Raw genomic sequence first — 19,957 nt, 5'->3', positions numbered from 1 at the left:
GATACTGTTAGACATCTGAGACTTTGTTGTGATTTTGGGCATGGATTGGTTGTCCGCACACAATGCGACAATAAATTGTTATGACAAAACTGTAACTTTTATATGCCCTTATTAGCTTGAATTGAATTTTGTTGGCATTAAGGATGTTTCCCCTATACACTTTATCTCAGCCCTTCGGCTTCCCATTTGTTGACCAAAGGATGTGTTGGGTATCTGGCTTACGTATTGGAGAATCGGGATGCCCAGTCAAAGTTAGATGAGATACCAATAGTGAGGGAGTATCCAAAAGTTTTTCTTGAAGAATTAACCACTCTGTCTCTAGTTAGGGAGATAGAATTTGAAATAGAAGTGGTTCCTGACACTGCTTCCATTTCTAAAGCCCCTTATAGGATGGCCCCAGCCGAATTGAAAGAGCTGAGGAAGTAATTGCAAGAGTTATTGGAGAGGGGATTCGTTCGACCTAGTGTGTCACCATGGTTGCATTGGTTTTATTTGTGAAAAAGAAAGATGGGCCCTTAAGAGTTTATATAGATTATAGACCGCTAAATCAGGTCATGGTAAAGGATAAGTACCCCTTGCCTAAAATTGACGACCTCTTTGATCAGCTTCAAAGGGCTCAAGTGTTTTCTAAAATTGACCTTTGGTAGGGTTATCATCAACTGCCGGTCAAAGAAAAAGATGTCCCTAGTTCCTTATTGATTTGATGAATAGGGTGTTTAGACCCATTTTTTATGATTTTATGGGGGTTTTTATGGATGACATTTTGGTATATTCAAGGAATCTAGAAGAGCATGAACAACACTTGAGGATGGTCCTCCAGACACTAAAGATAGAGAAGTTATATGATAAGCTGGGGAAAAGTGAGTTTTGGCTTTCAAGTGTGGCCTTTCTTGGGCACGTTGTTTCTCAAGATGGGGTCGCAGTTGACCCTTGTAAATTGAAGCGGTTCTGAAATGAGAAAGGCCGACAAATGTGTCTGAGGTCCGCAGTTTTCTAGGCTTCGTGGGTTATTACAAAAGCTTTGTAGAGGGGTTCTCTAAGATTGTGCTATCCCTGAGTTGCCTAACTCAGAAAGAAGTAAAGTTTGTATGGTCAGATGATTGTGAGACAAGCTTTCAAGAACTGAAGAAGAGACTGACCATGGCCCCAATACTAACCTTACCCAAAGGGAACGAAGACTTTGTGGTTTATATTGACGCTTCCCATAAATGGCTTGGATGTGTAATGATGCAGTGAGGGAAGGTTATAGCATATGCCTCCAGACAACTAAAGCCGTATGAGCAAACTTACGCAATCCATGTCTTGGAACTTGCGGCTGTAGTATTTGCCTTAAAGATCTAGAGACATTACCTATATGGTGCCCAGTTTAAGGTGTTTTGGATTATAAGAGCCTCAAGTACCTATTTTCTCAGAAGGAGTTGAATATGAGACAAAGAAGATGGATGGACCTACTGAATGACTATGACTGTACCATCAATTACCAACTGGGAATGGCTAATGTGGTGGCCAACGCTTTGAGTCGGAAATCCTTAGTGTTAGTGGTACATCTGATGACTCGAGATATGAAACTGATAGAAGATGCAGTGGAGTGGCACCCAACTCTGCCCCTTAGTATTGGGGTAGGAATGACTGCTGGTATGAGAGTAGAGCCCCAACTCTTTCAACAGATTCGTAAAGCGCAGAAAGAGGATCCCTAACTTATAAATATTCTCGAAGAAATAAAGCTGAGAAGAAAAGAAGATTTCTCTGTTAATGAGGATAGTCTTTTAAGATTTAAAGATCGGGTTTGTGTCCCGAATATTGAGGGCGTAAAGCAGGTTATTTTAGAAGAAGCACACCACTCTCAATATATTGTGCACCCGGGGAGTACTAAGATGTATCAGGACTTGAAGAAAAATTTATGGTGGAATGATATGAAAAAGGAAGTAGCACAGTTTGTTTTCAGGTGCTTAACATATCAGCAAGTGAAAGCTGAACATCAAAAACCCGTTGGATAGTTGCAACTCTTGCCCGTACCAGAGTGGAAGTGGGAGCTCATTATCATGGATTTTGTCTCTGGCTTACCCAGGACAGGCGCTGGACATGATAGTATTTGGGTCATTGTGGACCGACTGATGAAAGCAGCTCATTTCTTACCGGCCCGTACAACTTATACTTTGAATAAATTGGCCCAACTATACATTAAAGAGATTGTAAGATTACATGGAACACCTGTCAATATTGTGTTCGACATGGACATTAGATTTACTTTAAGATTTTGGGACAGTTTGCAATCAGCTTTGGGGACAAGACTCACTTTTAGTACTGTTTTTCACCCCCGGACTGATGGGCAATCAGAAAGAACTATCCAGACTCTAGAGGACATGTTAAGAGCCTGTGTTACTGATTTCAAGGGAAGCTGGGAAGATTATCTGCATCTGATAGAATTTGCTTATAACAACAGTTTCCAAGCCAGTATCCAAATGGCACCTTTTGAAGCCTTGTATGGAAGGAAGTGTCGATCGCCTATCTGTTGGGATGAGGTTGGTGAAAGAAAATTGTTATGGCCCAAAATTGTTCGAGTGACCTCATAAAAGGTTGCCTTGATTTGGGAGAGGCTCAAAACTGCTCAGAGACGACAAGTAAAGGAGAAGCCTTGAGTTTGAGGTAGGTGATCGAGTTTTCCTGAAGATATCGCCGACCAAGGGTATTTTAAGATTCAACAAGTAGGGAAAAATGAGCCCACATTTTATTGGACCATTTGAAATTCTGGAAAGGGTAGGAGGTATGGCTTATTGGCTTGCCTTACCACTTGAGTTGACAAATATTCATGATGTGTTTCATGTGTCATTGTTGACGAAATATCAGCCAGACCTGTCCCATGTTCTGAAGTATAAGCCATTAACAATCAAGGAAGAACTAACTTATATCGAGCAACAAATTGAGATTCTAGACATGAGGGTGCAGGTTTTGAGCAATAAAGACATCCCCCTGGTTCATGTTCTATGGCAATACCACTAAAAGGAAGAATCAACATGGGAATGAGAAGATGAGATCCCAAATAAGTACCCCCGATTGTTTAATTAACCGAGACACGATTTTGGGGACAAATTCCTTTTAAAGGGGGGATGATGTAACGACCCAAATTTCGTGAGCATGGTGAGCACGTGCGGCGACGAGAAGAAAGGACTAACGCCACATGTGAAGTCGATGTCGCGGGTGAAGAGAGATGAGTAATGCCAGGCATGAAGTTGCTACCACGTGTGAAGAGAGAGGAGTAACGTACCACGTGAAGAGAGAGGAGTAACGCCACATGTGAAGTCGGTGTCACTCATGAAGAGAGAGGAGTAACGCCGTGTGTGAAGTCGCTACCGCACGTGAAGAGAGAGGAGTAACGCCACACGTGAAGTCGCTACCGTGTGTGAAGAGAAAGGAGTAACACCGCCCGTGAGGTCGCTGCCGCACATGAAGAGAGAGTAGTAATGCCATGCGCATGGAGGAGTAACGTAGTGCACATGGAGGAGTAATGTCGTGCGTGTCGAGGAGTAACGCCGCCGCGCATGTGGAGGACGAATGCCACACGCAAAGGGACTAACGTCATGCGTATAAGAGGAGAGATTAACGCTTACACTATTGCCACATGCGTAGTTGAGCAACGCCGTGAGTGAAACACCGCGCGAATTGGGGTACCCCCGTGCATGAAGCAAGACTACCACCTATTGAATGCATGCTTTCGTGTGCACCATTTGTCATCTTGCATGCTATTAGAAGGCCCCTTGGCAAGCCCAGAGTATCAAATCCCCACTTTTGAAGTATAAGGTCTCTCTTTCTCTCTCTACACCTCGTGTTTTGGAGCCCAAGTTCAGCCCTTTTGTGCCATTGTTGGAGAGCTTGAGAAGCTTGGTGAAGTTGACTGTGGAAGGAGATTGAGATCACCATTGGGACACAAAGGTAAGTAAGATCACTACCTTGCAGACCCATGAGCATGAGAATATGAATGAAGCTCGATTTGAGGATAGCTTGAACATAAGCATGTGAAAAAATGATGATGGTATTTCCAAAACGTTTGCCTTATTTTTCATGGTGAAAATGAGCACTAAAATCCTTTTGATGGCCTTGAAATTCTTTGGGGTAATGCTTTTGTGAGTCTAGTTTAAGCTAGAATTTGCTTCATGTTGTTACCTTGCATAGATTCAGAGTTAAGAGATGATTTTGGAAGTACGTCATGGCTAAACTGTGGAATTCCAGGGAGAATTTCTACCATTGGAAATGAGAGTTAGGAAATGATCTCATAATTGCCTCGAATTTCTACCATTGGAAATATCTCTGAGCCTAATTTGAGTTTGATGTTTATGTCCAGTTAAGATTCTTGATAGTTTAGAAGGTGTGTTTCATTTTGTGCTCATTTGCCACTGTTAGCAGATTGTGATAATTTTCAGAAATATTTCTTATACTGTATTAAAAATTTGCCTAAACTATTGAAGTCCAAATGACACAAAAATATAGTCATTTGATAGATGCATGAGTCTTATATGATTTTAATGTTTTAACCTTGCTCAAATTCTGTATAAATGAGGATCTATGCTCAAACGTTTCCAGTATATCACTGTTGACAGATCTCATAGAAACTTAGAATTTTGTGTCTCTATTGCCATGAATTTTTGCTGGCCAAATTGAGTCCAATTACTCCGAAACCACAGCCATCTAAAATCTCTGAACGTCTTACATGTTAAAATTGTTTCGAAATTCATGTTAGGTTGAAAGCTATGATTTGAATTGTGAATATATGTCACTATTGGCATAATTCAGCAAGATTTAGAACGATATACTGAACCCTTAATTGATCAAGTAATGCTCAGCTAGCAAATTGGCATTGGAATTTAGTTAAATTACCCTCATAATTTGGGTGTTATGCCTCGTAATATATATTCCCATATTTGTTAAGAACAACAATGAATTTTAAGTTGTATATGAATTATGCACATGTCATGCATCGATGATTTTGAACACAGCTAAATCCTTTCTCAACGTAATTGAAATTTTCTATTATAAGACACCGAGACGGCATGATTGTGAACCTACAAATGTTGAATGTTCGTGAACTCTTGAAAAGAGTAAAACATAAATGAACGAATGTTATGCATGCTTATACACGGTGCAACTGATATATGTCATTTCTGGCCACTATGCAATGGGTCCTCCATTGGTAGTGGATATTGTGATTCTGTTATATGAAACTGATATATGTGATTTCTGGCCACTACGAAATGGGTCCTCCATTAGTAGTGGATATTGTGATTCTGTTATATGGAATTGATACATGTGAATTCTGACCACTATGCAATGGGTCCTCCATTGGTAGTGGATACTGTACTACCAACAAGTTTTGACTTTGCCCCGACTTCAATGATAAGAGTGGAGTCAGGAGGTAACTATAACTAACAGGGTAGGTCGCACCCCCCAATTTGTTATAGGCACTATGAATTGGGTCCTCCAATGGTGGTGTAACGCCCTCTTGCCTGAATGCACAAGGAGAGGGTCGTATCTTGCAAGGCCTCAGCCTATCAAAACCCCCAAAGCGTGCTGGGGATTGTGTGTATGAGTAAGGATATTACGAAATGGGACCTCCATTTGTCATTAGCCTCCCTCTAGAATGAGGGTAGAAGTCCCGAGTTATAGGACTGGCTTCGCCTGATCGATGGGGCTTCTACTTCAGGAGTGGGCGCTGCAAGTCCATATGAATTGTATGCTTTAGCTAAGTTTCAAACTTTATGATTTTGAGAAATTTTCGTGTAACTATTAGCTCATGTAAATGTGAAAAATTTTAATACTTGAGCTTTAATCTGTTTATTCTGCCAGTATACTCTGATGCATGACCTTGTTCTGTGACACCGCGTGAACTATAATAATCTGTGAGCCTATTATTTCCCTTATGTGTGCTTTTAGGCAAGAATGCAAGGGTACTAATTTACTTACTGGGCTTTTAGCTCATACCTCTCTTTTTCCCTTTTATGTAGAGTGAGAACCAACAGCTCGTGTGTGGACAGCTGGACGGTGGTAGCACACTTTCGAAGCTTGATTTCTGTCCAGGAATCTTTTGATTGTAGATGTCTGGTGGCAGTGCCACAATGTCTTTCTGATGAATATTGTAACTTTGTTGAAAGGCCGGTAGCGCCTTGAACATTATTCTAAAAGAATTTTTGGAGACTGAATATAAATTGTTTTATTTTTCCCAGTTTGTGGCCTTGTGTTTTATGAGTTTATTGTGTTTCATGGTCTTCTTTGATTCCGAAAGTTTATACATATTGTGCCACTCCCACCAGAGTGCTAGTCGTGACCTCCAGTCGCGATACCGCACTCTATCGTCCTTTGGCTAAGTACGGTAGGGGCCAGGGGTAGGGCCGTGACACCACGCATCATCACAACAGTGCCTCAATCGACTACCACTTTTAAAGTCCCTCATGCTTCGCCTTCCAGGCGTTACTACTGAAGAGTCACGGTCAAATCTAACGCCGCCTTACTACCAGCTTGGCGTCATCAGCAGATCACTCGAATGAACCTTGCGTTAGGCCCTGCCTCCCAAGTGGCAATCTCTCTCTGACCTTGCATTAGTCCTCAGACACCTCGATAGCTAAGCGCCGCCTTCCCGGGCAGACCCCGTAGGTTCCATCTCCATTCCACCCCCCACGGGTGCCATCTACTCCACTCCTCGAGGGTGTCATCTCCACTCCACCCCCCGTGAGTGCCATCTCTACTCCACCCCCCGCAGGTGCCCTCAACACTCCACCCCCCGTGGGTGCCATCCAGTCCACCCCCCGCGGGTTCCATCTCCATTCCACTCCCTGCGGGTGCCATCTCCACTCTACCCCCCGCGGGTTCCATCTCCATTCCACCCCCTGCGGGTGCCATCTCCACTCTACCCCCCGCGGGTGCCTTTAACACTACACCAGGCAGCAGGTGCTGTCAACAACACACTTCCCGCAAACACTGTCATCATCGACCCCACATAGGCACACCCAACCCAGGTCGCAACAAAAGCACTCTCTTGAAGGAAACACCCCGTCCTACGTGATTACACCCTGCCTCGGCAACCTGCCACTGCATCAATCAGACATAGATCCACACCAATCTGACTCCACTGTCAGGGCTCACTATGCTAGTGACCTCCCTCTCCCCTTAAGAAGCCGGCCGCAATGGAAAATATTGTGAGTAAAAGAAAAAGAGCTTAAGGCGGACATAGCCAACAAGGCTATAGGTTAAATTGCCCAAAAAAAAAAAAAAAAAGGGGCATGGTGAAAACCCATATGGGCACCATGAGTAAAAATGACAAGCGGGCATGGCCGTGTGGCTAAGAGTAAACGAACCTTGGGAAAATTCTCGGGCATGGCGAAAATCCGCAAGGGCACCATGAGTAAACGCGGAAGCCAAAAGCATGGACGTGACCTCAAAGATCATAGGTAAAAATGCCCTCAGACAAGGAATTTGTGAAAACCACTATGCTGATGCCATCTCCACTTGATTCAAGTAAAAACCTGCAAGGGCGCTTGAATCGGCTTCAATCTCCGGCCCCAGTGACTCTCCAAAAATTCTGGTCCCAGTGCATCTCCAAAAATTCTGGCCCCTGTGCCATCCAAAAATATCTTGCCTCAGAGCCCTCAAAAAATTTCCAGCCTCAATGCCCTAAAAAAATTTTCCGGCCCCATTGCCTTCAAAAAATTTCTGGCCCCTGTGCCATCCAAAAATCTCCGGTCCCAATGCCTCTCCAAAATTCCGGCCTTTGTGCCATTCAAAAACATTTTCGGCCTCAATGCCTCTCAAAAACAATCTCCAGCCCATGTGCTCTTAAAATATCTCCAGCCCCCAGTGCCTCTCAAAAAATTTCTAGCCCTTGAACGCTTCAAAAATCTCTAGCCCCAATGCCTCTTCAAAAATTCTAGCCCAATGCCTCTCCAAACGTTTCGGCCCCAGTGCCATCAAAAATCTCCTGCCCCAGTGTCTTCAAAACATTCCAGCCCCAGTGGCTTCAATAAATCTCCAGCCCTAGTGCCTTAAAAAATTCCGGGCCCTATGCCATTCAAAAACCTTCGGCTCTAGTGCCTCAAAAAATCTTTGGCCCAAGTGCCTTCAAAAAATCTCCGACCCCTGTGCCATCCAAAAATCCCAGCCCCAGTTCCTTCAAAAACCTCAAGCCCCTGTGCCTTCAAAAACCTCAAGCCCCAGTGCCTTCTGGCACCAGTGCCTTCAAACAATCTTCCGCCCCAGTCTCTCAAAAAATCTCTGGCCCAAGTGCCTCTCCAAAATTTCCAGCCCCAGTGACTTCAAAAACCTCCGGCCCCAGTGCCTTCAAAAAACCTCCGGCCCCGGTTCCTTCAAAAAACCTCCGGCCCCAGTGCCTTCAAAAAACCTTCGGCACCAATGCCTTCAAAAAATCTCCGACCCCAGTGCCTCTCAAAAAATCTCCAGCCCCCGTGACTTCAAAAACCTTTGGCCCCAATGCCTTCAAAAAACCTCTAGCCCTAGTGCCTTCAAAATAATCCCTGGCCCTAGTGCCTTAAAAAAAAAAATCTCCGGCCCTAGTGCCACATCCAATCCCGGGCCTTAGTGCCGCAACAAAAAAAATGTCAACTTCCACTTCTCTTAAAACAAATTCCAGCATCCAGGTTGAAGTCTCTTAAAATGAGGTCGCCTCAGAGGCCCCCTCCCTATCATGTCCAGGTAATTCGGGACACCCCCAACTTGGCCAGTAGGATGTGGACCGAAGAGGTACCCTACCTACCTTCTCTTCTTCTCAAGCAAACCCCAACATTCCAGGCGAAGTCTCCTGAAATGAGACCACTTAAGAGCTCACCTCACTATCACATCCAGGTAATTTGAGAGATCCCCAATTGGATCAGTAGGATGTGGACCGAAGTGGTACCCTGCTTGCTCACTCCCTCCTGATGTTTCTGTTTGGATAGGGATAAAGCCTGCAAAAAGGGCCCCACCGACTGGAACACCAGGACTTCCCCAGCTAAGATGGGATAAAGCCCATTAAAAGGTCCCCCACCGGCTGGGACATTTGGAGTTCTCCTTGAAACAAAAGTCATAAGCCCATCAAAGGTAGACCATCAACGCGATCTCCCAGAAAACGGTTAATGGCAGAACCCGGAGAGCACCCCTCAACAAGGCACTAGACCACTAGAATCCACTTTGGTCACCCCCCGGTCAAGGGAAAAGCTCAACAAGGTCTACCCTTCAAGGACAACATTGATGCCTGTGATCAATAAAAAAATATATTTGAGAGACAATAAACACGTCATAGTAAGGATTCTCTAAAGGAGCTATGTCATTAAAGTTTTTCGAATGTTGCACTTCTTGCTTCTCTCGAAGCGCAACATCCGTCGGGGCAACTTGTTGTACGTCATTTTTGACGTACTTTTGAAGCTCACATAAATAAAGAGAGTCGACGACAACTTTATCATGTGGGTTCATCGGACACACGCAGACTAATCTTGTGCTGAAAATAAAACCTGGGGTCGTGTGACCTGAGTGCGGTGCCATCGCACCAAAGAAGGACCCTTCAACTGTAACTCCATGTCAGTGGTTGCAAAACTGTACCAGACTGCTGCCATTGTACTCAAAACATCGAAAAACCCTCAAGGACCAAATTTGGACTCAATCGAACCTCCCCGAAGGGGTCTACACCCATGTAGTCTTATAACTGGCGTTTCGCTAGTGCGGTGTTGCTTCACCAAACCAGTCCCCGAAAATGGGGATTGCGATAACACCTTTTGACAGCAGTTTCGTCAACCCACAACGCCTTCCTCTGAAGCCAAAGATAGCTCAAAAGTTAATATGTTCTAGATCATGCCAGCCCCATCATTTTGACCTACGGCATACACTGTGGCGTGATCGGAAACTGCATTGCTTTGAGGAAGAAGGTGCCCACAAAACAAGAGGAAGAACCAGGGTTCAAAGGGAAGAAGCTTTGGGTTTCGTAAAGCATAGCTCGACATACAAGCCTTGGATCACCGCGAAGGAATGTTCAATGCAACCACCTCGCGAAGAGCTACACACTGGTACAACTCTTGCATTCAATCGAAGGTTTGATGAATGCAAGTGCGCAGGCCACGGAGAAGTAAATCATGTCGGTTGCCGGAATCCCTCTTTCTGATAACCTCCCAAATTAGGCAAATGAGCAAACCAATACCAAATCAGCCCAAACTTGGTGCAAAATGATAGCGATAACCTCCTCTCTAACTTACAAGCAGAGTCAGTAGCCAAAACAATATAGCTTGAAGAAGCATTAGCAAACAAGGTTCATAAATCTGGCCAGACTTTCACCTCGGGGAAAAGGCCACTATAGCACGATTAATGGGCATCAAAATGCTCACATTCGAGAAAACATTGAAGATATGCTACTGAAATAGTGGAACAATTTCCACAAGCTGTAGAGCAAGCTTCCAAGGTCACACCATGGCGGAGCAACCTGCATGCAGGGATGGTCTCGTCATTCAGGCAAAAGATCTCAAGGACATTTTGGTCATTTGTGCCTAATTTCAATATTTATTTTTAATTTCTTAAATTGTAATTAAGCTTGGCTTTTGAGCATTCACCCCTATTTGGTGAATCTTCTATATAAGCAAGTTTAACTCACTTGTACAGAGGCCCCCTTTTCAAGCTCCAATGCCCCTAAAGGATGGGAAGAATTAAGGCTAGATTGTGCTTGTCTCATTAGCTTATTTTTTCCTTGATAGCCCTTATTCCCTACGGGAGAGGTGAGAGAGAGAGAGAGAGAGAGAGAGAGAGAGAGAAAACTTTGAGAGAGAGAAGATATCCTTAAGTGCGCGGTCACGTGAGCACCCTAGCCACGCGGGTCATCTTCCTCCTCTCCTAGGCTGAGTCACCCCTTTCTCTCCCCTTCCCGTGCGACCTCACCCGTGCGACAGCCCGCATCTGCCCATTAGCCTGCAGACCCCACGGGCTTCAACCCGTGGGTTTCCCCACGCCCCCTTTAGTGGCTGGTCAGACCCGAAGGGTGACCAAGGAGGAGGGACATTCGGATCCCATTCCAATAGTGTAGAGAAAGAGAGAGGAAAGAGGTTGTGAGCTTGAAGAGGGCCTCTATCCAAACCGTGCTGACAAGCAGCCGGAGGGCTACATAATTGTTCTAAGAGGGCTATCCACCCAGGTGAGTCCCTAAACCCCCCAAGTGACGTAAAGAGCGTTTACGCTCCAGTCACAAAATCTCTCTTACTGTTGGCACATATCCTCAAGCAGGAGGGCCTGCGCAAGCCGACGATCTGGACCTCTCAGGTTGATCGAGAGAGGTTTTTCGCCTCCTGACTCGAGGGAAACCAAGACCCCACCGACATCAGTATCGGGAGACGATGTTGAAATTTAATCTTCTCCTCGATAGCTGGAAGTTGGAGGCCAAGCTAGGGTTGATGAATTAATCGAAATATATTTGGGGGAAGATGGGAATCTAGGCCCACTTTTATAAGTGCTGCTCTAGAACTAGATGAGAGGAAGAAATATATGAACTTCCTTTGGTTTAACCGAGGCGTGTTCGCTTGGAATTATCAAGAAATGCCAGGATTGGATCTTACAATCGCTACTCATATACTGGTTGTCGATCCTAACATGAAACCGATAAAGTAACCACAAAGGAAGTTCCATCCAGATGTTGCCCCATATGTTGAAGCCAAGTTCAATAAGCTGGTGAAAGTAGATTTCGTCAGGGAGGTTTTATAGCCCAAATGGTTGGATAATATAGTGTCAGTTAAAAAGAAGAACATACAGATAAGTGTCTGCATCCATTTTCGTAATATTAACACTGCATGTTTTAAGGATGGTTTTCCCTTGTCCCTCACTGAAATCATGATCAACTCCACAATAGCTTGTGAGAATTAGCATTTATAGATTAATACTCAGGTTCCAATCAAATCAGGATGGCCCTTGAAGACAGAGAGCTGACTTCCTTCAGATCCACCAAGAAAATATATTGTTATAGGTGATGTCATTTGGCTTGAAGAATGTCGGCACCACTTATTAGCGTGCCATGACAGTTATATTCGAGGATATCCTCCATAATGTTGAATGTTATGTTGACGTTATGGTAGTCCAATATAAGGATTAGACAAATCTCCAGAATTTGAAAGTTGTTTTAAAAGATTGAGGAAACACCAATTGGAAATGAATCCCCTGAAATGTGCATACGGGGTGAAATAAGGAAAGTTCTTGGGTTTCATTAGGAGACATCAAGGGATTGAAATGGATCCCACAAAGATCAAGGCAATATGCAAGATTCCACCACCAAGAAACTTACGGTAGTTGAAGTCTTTGCAAGGAAGACTGGCTTATATCTGAAGATTCATATCAAACATTTTTGGATGATTCTAGCCTTTCTCTCGTCTAATGAAGAAGGATGTCCCTTTTGAATGGGATGGCGCTTACGAGAGGGCCTTCCAAGATATTAAGGACTACCAACTGAATCCGCCAGTTCTTATTGCGTTGATATTAAGTAGACCACTTATCTTGTATGTGACAGCTTTGGAAGGATCCTTAAGTTCCCTTATGTCTCAACATAATGATGAAGGCAAAGAGGCAACATTATATTATCTTAGCCGCACCATGATGCTAGTCGAGAATAATTACTCGCCCATCGAGAAGATGTGTTTTAATGCTTATATTTGCTGCCCAAAAAGTTGCAACACTATCATTTGGCGTATCAAATACGCTTGATATCCCATGCAAAATCGATCAAATACCTCATAACAAGGCCTGTTCTATCAAGAAGATTGGCCAAATGGGCATTGCTCTTGATGGAGTTTGATATCACATACGTCTCGCATAAGGCTATCAAAGGACATGCTCTTGCAAACTTCCTAGTAGTTCACCCCTTGTCGGAAGGCTCTCCATTAAACGAGAACCTACATGATGAAGAAGTGACATTTACCAACAAGTTCGCAGCATGGAAACTGTTCTTTGATGATACCTCTCAAGAAAAGGGAGCCGGAGCCAATGTTTTGTTCATCACAGTAGATAATGGAATCCTACCTTACTCTTTATCTTTCAGCGAAAGATGTTCTAATAATGAAGCTGAGTATCAAGTATTGATCATCGGCTTAGATATGACACTTGCCATGGATGTGGGATGCTTACACATCTTTGGTGGCTCCTAGTTGGTAGTACGTCAGTTAAAAAGAATTTATGAAGTCAGAAAGGATAAACTCAAACCTTACTATAATACTGCAAGACACCTTCTTGGGAAGATGGATGAAGTCATGCTGACACTGACACGTATACCCCGGGGATTAAATGTTCAACCTGATGCCTTGGACAAACTTAGGGCCTCCATAATTATCGAGCTTGGAATTCCGCTCCATGTTCCTTTCTAGGAATGGTGTACCGCCTTCATGAAAGAGGGAGCCGATTCTGAGAATGAGAAGGACCTTAAGGCAGAGTTTCCACCATATCCTCATAGAGCTTTAAGGAAGTTCGAAGAGGAGTCCATCCCCACTGATATTGTAGCCAACGTGCAAACAACCCAACAAGATTGGTGCCAATCTATCTTGCATTATCTAGTACATGGATAGTTTCCCTTAACTAGGTAGGAGAGGCTAGCCCTGAAAGGAGGGCCACAAGATTTACCATTTCGAATGACCAACTTTATAGGAGGTCATATGATGGGATGTTGTTAAGCTGCTTATCATCTAAGGAAGGAAAAATGGTTGTTAAAGAAGTGCATGTTGGGGTATGCGGTATGCACCAATCTAGTCCTAAGCTATATAACCAGCTCCACTAAATGGGGTACTTCTGGTCCCACAATGGAAAAAGATGCATTCAAATTTGCCAAGAGATGTCACGCATGTCAAATACACGCTGATTATATTCATCAGTCACCCTAGCTGCTTCACTCGACTCTCATGACATGACCTTTCTCCTAATGGGGGATTGATATTATAGGACTCATTACCCAATATCATCAGGAAGTCACCCTTATATATTGGCAGCCACCGATTAATTTTAAAATGGACAGAGGTTGTGCCTCTGAGGAGAGTAGCCGGCAAGGATGTGATAGACTTTGTAGGCCATCATACCATTTATCGATTTGGAGTACCAGATATGATCAAAACTAATAATGGATCCCCCGTCAAGAATCATCACATTCACTCGGTTGTCCATCCAGTTTAATATTGATTGGAGATACTCTTCTATGGACAAACAAGGGCGAATACTCTAGAAGAAGCCTTCAATAAAAACCTCTACGAGGTTTTAAAGGCGACCATGAAGGAAAGCTAATGAGATCGACATGAGAGGCTACCTAAAGCTCTTTTGGCTTATCGGGCGACTAGAAAGAATGCTACCCCAGCAGCCACATATTCGTTGATCTATGGGTCCAAAGCCATCTTACCCCTCGAGGTGTAGCTTCCTTCCTTAAGGGTAGCAATTCTATTAGGTGTCTGATCTACAAGTTCCTAGACTTGATTATGCTTCATAGAACTAAGCTCGTCTTTCATGGCAGAAATCCATTCATCTGCAACAAGAGAATTCAAAGCCTATTGGAATGAGTTAGGCTCATCAGTATCAAGTGAAATGCATGTGACCCTCTGTTTCAATGTGTCTACAAGGAACTCTTCCACATTGACTTCTTAAAAGTTCTGCACAACTTGCGATTTTCTCTCTATAGGCCCCTTTAGCATGGTCAATGGCTCAATCTGGGTGGCTTGCTCATTTTCAACCGATGGCTCTCCCACTATCATTGACAATCATGGTGAAACTCTCACTATTATCCTCGAGTGAAGGAACCACCGCAATGTCTGTCAGAGATTTAGGCTCTTCATAAAGCTCTTCAGACATGCGAGGCTGCTTCTTGTTAGGGAATTTTGTTTCAATAAAATCCACATCACGAGATTCTATATAGTTCATCCCACCACCATCATGTTCTTGACAGAACACATTTCCCTTCAAGTGCTCAGATTATCTGACAAAAATGCACTCGACAAAACACTTGTGCAGTTTCCCTATCAACTTTGAAGGGATGTAAAATTGTGCAGCTGACCCCTAAGGACGTAACTAAAAAAGATTAGGCTTTCTACATGTTCATAATGCATGAGAGGTCTTGGGCACGAATTTTGTTGACACTTTATTTAGAACATATATCACAGTAAGGAGTGCATCTCCCCAAAATAGTATTGGGCGGTTGGCGTGAGCCATCATAGACCTCACCATGTCCAGTAGAGTGCAATTCATTTTTTTTGTAACACCATTTTATTGTAGAGTGCAGGACATTGTCTCTTGCCTACAAATTTCCTTATCCTCACAAAGCTTCTTAAATTGATCAGATAAAGATTCTCGCCCTCGATTAGTGTGAAGTACTTTAATTCTTATGTCCAATTGATTTTCGACCTCTGATATAGAACGATAAAAGCAATCTATTGGTTGTGATTTATGCGAGATTTGGTATACATAACCATAGTGAGAATAGTCATCAATAAATGAGATAAAATAACAGGAACCATCACGGGCCATCTTATTAAACAAACTACAAATGTCATATTGTATTATAACTAGACGACTGGGTTCTCTCGTTGCTTTAAGAATTGGCTTTATCGTTGATTTTCTGGCTATACACGGTTTATAGAAAGGTTGGTCGAATTTGGATAAAGATAACAATCCTTCTTTAACTATTCGAATCATCCTATCTTTTATTATATTGGCAAGTTTAGCATGTAACATCATGGAGTTGTGTGATGAAGATGTCATATAAGAAGAACGAAGTAAAACATTGACATCATCATTATCCAAAATAAATAAGTCATTCATACTTTAGCCATAACAATGAAAACTATCTTGAAATGTAAATGTCGTATAATTGAGCATAAAACTGATAAAGCAGCTATCTCTAGCTAGACATAAAACTAGAAGCAAACATTTTGTCATTTCGGAACCATAAAGGATGTCATGGAAAAGAGGGGTTGTCCACTTCGGAATTGGAGTTGGTAAGTTCCAACCACTAACACATCCTCTGATGAAAAATTCCTTATAAAAATTTTTTGGCTTCCAATTGGCAAAGTTTGGAGCTCAACGAACCCTTTTTTAATACTTGCTACAGGCCCTGTCTCTCCTGAATTTATAATCCACCTAGTAAAATGTGAATGAGCAACAAGTACTTAAGTGCAAACATTTGCATAGCTAGGGAAATCAATTCGTATCATTTTATTTTAAGGATATTCAAATGTAATGTGGCCCTTCTTCTTGCAATTGTAGCAAGTTATCTCAAATTGGTCCGTTATGCGCCTCCTGTGTCTGTGCTTGACATTTTTCTTTTCTTCAAACTATTGTTTAGGTTGCTCCTTGTGTTGAGGTGCCTCATTCTTTTACTTACCTTGAGATTTACGGCCTTGTGATTTACTTGCTTGGGCAATTAGAGCGGTCCCAGCTTCAGAAGATGACATAACTCTGCCTCTATCTCAATATGATGGGAAAGCTGGGAGAACGTTGTTACAGCTTCATTGTGCAACATTAATAACTTGATAATTTTCAAGGATTCTAGAAGAGAAGAGGCCTAATAAACCTGAGCATCCATGGCTCATGACTGAGTTTATTTCCAACTGCTTCAAAGTCACGTACATAGTCTGCCATTGACATATTTGGGATATTTTTCATACATGCATAATTTCCATTGACACATTTGGGAGCATTTTTATTTTTCGAGAGCCATAAATAAGGCATGTAACCGAGCAACGAAAGTATCATCTTACTTCTACTAAAGCACATCCCACATTGGTTTCACCTTGGTGAATCCCTCGAATTCACGAATGAGTTCATCGACCATAGCACTTAGCAAAGTAAGCGAGTGTTATGTTAGCATTATCCCATGTATCATACTCACGAAGAAGTTCCTCTACGGTACCTTGTTCAGCTTTTTGCTTAATGGTAATTAAGTGTTCAAGAGTACCTTGCTCATTTAGAGGGAAAATTCGTCCCACTCAACTTTTCACCTTTAGGGGGATACGCGATCACATGTTTAGAAGCGATTCCAAGTTCAAGATAACAAAATTGCATTGATTAATGTGGATGTCTTATGGTTTTTTTAATCCATGATTGCACTTAAATTATCACATGTTCATTGTTTAGATACTAGAAAAACTTGACCTCTAAAAGTCGTTATATGAAAATTTTACATGGCCACATTGTGCTCTTGCTTGTAATCAATACCAAGTTTCTTTCTTGGATCCAGTATCTCAAATACCTCACAATTTGTAAGTGGTGCATCGTCCTAGATGCACTCCCATTAAAAAAAGGTCCTTATATGTAGACTTAAAATGCTAAAGAAAATAGTAGGGCCCACCATGCACGACTTTGCATGTAAGGCCTATCAAGATTAGTCAGCCATGATTCTCATGGATGAGGAGGCATCAACTTGCAAAGCTCATGTATAAGGCCGATGATTCCTCAGTGCATAAGGCCTACATACTATGTAGTCAGTGCATAAGGCTCCATGGAACACCTGCCCATGGTCTTATTATAACTAGCATATGTGCTTTGTAACATCATAGCCAAGCCTTTACAAGTAAGGAATGTACGATAATACGGGCAGAATCGGGAACCAGATTTCATGATAACTTTGATACCAATGTTGAGAAAACAGTCCAACGACCAAAACAGAAGCAAAAATTAAACAACCAGGGGCCGAGTATCATACCTGAGTACTCGCACACATGTTTTAGTGAACGAATGTGGAGATGGATGATCAACTATCGTATGCAAGTTTGACAACTACTAGAGCTGCTAAAATAAGTTCCACACTACAAATTCCAAGTGAGGTTGAAACTCACAAATGCAATATGAGGAGCAGTCCGAGCTTGACTCTCAAGCAAAACTCTTTATCTTTTTGGGTTGGGTCTCTCCTTAGAACTTAAATGGGAGAGTGATTGTACTCTCTCTCTCTTTCTCTCTCTTTCTATACTTCTCTCTCTCTCAAGAGGATCTCTCACACCCTTTATCGTGTTTATTATTGTGTGTGCAAAAACATCTACTCCTCCCCTTTTTATAGTGACAGAAAGCCCCCCCCCCCCCCCCCTCATTCATGAGGAAGTAAACTTTTCATAATGTGAACCATTATAATACATGGTGCATGCCATTCATGGGAGGCTAACCCCCTTATGGAGAGGTCAACATCTCCCCACATCCGTCTCATGCAGTAATGTAAGTCGTGGAGTGTGGTCTATATGGGTGTGCCCTCCCACAAGGGATGCATCCTCATGTCTACATGTAGAAATATAGCCAATTTATAGGTGATGTTTATAAGTTCATGGAAATGGTTTATGGCAACAAAACTATAACATTTATAATGTTTTGAAGACATGCCTAACTTTAATGGTTTAATGTTTGCACCTTATACAAACCCCACCTGATAACGAATGATAAAGGCTAGGATTTTCATTCTAATAAAAAATAAAAAAGTATTTTCTAAAACCTAGGATTCACTTCATACACTTTCATGAGATTCAAGAAGTCCCAGGAAGCATAAATGTTATTAGGCCTAGGCTGCATTTTGAGTCTCCTTAGCATGGTGTCTTGCATGTTAAATTAGAGAACTATAGAATGAAATTCCAAATTAATTTTTGAAACAAAAAAAAAAAAAAAAAAAAAAAAGAAGAAAAGAGGTCCTATGAACTAAGAGAGGCACACTGGTTTCTGTTAAGATTTCCTCACCAATAGACAACTGGAGTCTCTACCGAAAAAATTGTTCCAAGTATGAAATCTATAAAATTTTCATTGATGATTCATGTTTGGAATTTTAATCGGGATGCTTTTTAGGCCACTTTTGTACCACTACATAAGAGAGAAATTGTAGAACTATTTAACAAAAATGTTTAATAGCCTTATACATTCTCATTCCCATGTCTTAAATAAATAAATAAATAAAAGATCTCAATTGGGGAGGTCTATGTAATTTACTCACTTTATGTCAGTGGGTCATTACCTAGTAGAAGTTGGTTTGTGGGGAGTTATTCTTAGTGGATAGTTTATCTAGTAGGAAGTTATGAGTTGTGGGAAGTTATCTAGAGAAGTTGGCCATGTAGTTGTTTGTAGGAAGTTATCTAACGGTTGTAAAGGCCTATAAATAAGCATAATGTAATGGGATGTAACGCACCTGTTGCACTTGTGTAGCACTTGTGAAATGAAGTGTGCGTGATTTGCCTTTTTAGTTCATACTTATCTCTCCAAGAGCAACCTTGTTTTAAGAAAGAGTACCGTTGCCCCAAAGAAGATCCGCATTAGAGAGCATAGGTTGTCAAAAAGATAAGCATTGGAATGCATATAGGTTGCCAAAAAAGAAGACAAATTGCCAAAGAGATAGGCATTAGTGTGGAGATTTATTACTTACAGAGGAGATTTAAGACCAGCAGGTCAGAGACAAAACTTAGAGGAAAGCTGATAGAAATTGAAATATCTTTATTTAATTTACTGCATTATTCATATGGCAAACAATAATAGTCGAAATATTTCTCAACCATCAATTCCAATTTTTAAATGTGAATTTTATGAGCATTGGAAAATAAAAATGAAAACAATGTTTAGGTCTTGATAAAAAACGAAGAAGTAATTTTGCATAAAAAAAAAAAAAGGATGAAAATGTTAAATAATTTGCAATGAAAAGAAAAAGAAAAAAAAAAGGAAAAGGAAAAAAATAAATTAATGTGATGTTCTTGGAAAACAAGAAGGAGATTTTTTTTAGAAAGGGGGAAAACAAAAATTGGAAAGCTCTTGACGTCGTGTTTTAAAACCTCATTTCTAAAAATGAGGTTTTAAAAAAAATTATTATGAAAGGGGAAAAGAGTAATCCTCATGAGAAATCTATGCTTTGTGTATGCGTAGGAAAACTGACTTTTTGAAAAAAGAAGAAAAAAGGACATCACAATCCTAATTTGTCCTGCCATGAAAAGGCATGATGGGAAAACCATGCCTAGTGTAGGCATAGAAAAAC

Source organism: Amborella trichopoda, chromosome 2, assembly GCF_054954075.1.
Source record: "Amborella trichopoda isolate Santa Cruz 75 chromosome 2, AtrichopodaSantaCruz75HAP2 v2.0, whole genome shotgun sequence".
In the NCBI taxonomy this organism is placed as follows: domain Eukaryota; kingdom Viridiplantae; phylum Streptophyta; class Magnoliopsida; order Amborellales; family Amborellaceae; genus Amborella; species Amborella trichopoda.
This window is presented reverse-complemented; position numbering follows the sequence as displayed.